The following is a 1,472-nucleotide window of genomic DNA, read 5'->3' on the forward strand; positions in this document are numbered from 1 at the left end:
GACTGCTGCTTCTGTTGGCATCGATTGTAGAACCAAGTAATGTGAATTCTTTGACAACCTCAATCTTCTCTCCATTTATTGTGATGCTCATTGTATCCTCATAAATATTTAAATCCGTAGAAGATTAGTATATCCCTTCAAAAACATTATATTACTAAAGCGGTAGGACTTGTAACTATTGTGAAAAAAAGAGAAATTCTGGATCCTTTGGAGTGCATCTAAAATATATGGAAACACTGAATTTTTTTTTTAAGTTATCTCCATATAGCAGAAAGATGTTTACCTGTGTTTTATTGATTCAAATGCAAAGACATTTGAATATGTGGATCATGGCAAATTATGGATAATACTGGGAAGAAAAGAAATTCCAGAAGATTTAATTGTGATCATGCAGAACTGTACATACACCAAAAGACAGTTATTCAAACAGAGCAAGAGGATACTGCATGGTTTAAAGTCGGGAGAGGTGTGAATCAGGATTATATCCTTTCATCATATTTGTTCAGTCTATATATTGAGCAAATAATCTGAGTAATCAGACTAAGTGAAGAACTACACATTAAGATTGGAGAAAGATTCATTAACAACATGTGGTATGCAGATGACATCATCTTGCTCATTGAAGTACTTACTGATGAAGATCAAAGACTATAGCCTTCAGTATGGATAAGACCTAACATAAAGAAAACAAAAAAAACCTCACACTGGATTAATAAGCAACATAATGACAAACAGAGCAAAGATATAAGTTGTCAAGGATTTAATTTTATTTGAATCCACAATTAATGCCCATGGATGCAGTAATCAAGAAATCAAACAATGTGTTGTACTTGAAAAATCTACTGCAAAAGACTTCTTTAAAGTGTTACAAAGCAAAAATGTCACTGTGAGGACTTAGATGTTACTGACCAAAGTCATGGTCTTCTCAAGTGCCTCATGTACATGTGAAAGCTGAACAATTAATAAGGAAAACTAAAGAATAATTGATGCCTTTGAGATATAGTGTTGGCAAAGAATATTGAACATACCAGGGACTGTCAGAAAAACAAACAAATCTGTCTTGGAAGAAGTAAAGCCAAACTTCTTAGAAGCAAAGATGACAAGACTTTGTCCCATGCACTTTGGACATGTTATCAGGAGGGACCAGCCCCTGGAGAAGGACAACATGCTAAGTGAAATACAGGGTCAACAAAATAAAAGAAATACCCTCAATGAGATGTATTAACATAGTGGCAGTAACAACAGATCCAGTAGAGCTACAACTGTGAGGTTGATGCAATATTGGGCAATATTTCCTTCTGTTTTACATCGGGTCACTATGGTTCAGAACTGACTTGACAGCACCTAGCAAAAAATAACATATTGTTCTGTACTGTACCTGCCTTTCATATATACAGAGTGATTCTCAGCATCTTTAGTTTTATTTGTGCATATTACTCCCATTTAATTGAGTTATAATTTACATAAAAGAA

The sequence above is a fragment of the Orycteropus afer genome, unplaced genomic scaffold (assembly GCF_000298275.1).
Source record: "Orycteropus afer afer isolate SDZICR_OR568_19922 unplaced genomic scaffold, OryAfe1.0 scaffold00604, whole genome shotgun sequence".
Classification (NCBI taxonomy): Eukaryota; Metazoa; Chordata; class Mammalia; order Tubulidentata; family Orycteropodidae; genus Orycteropus; species Orycteropus afer.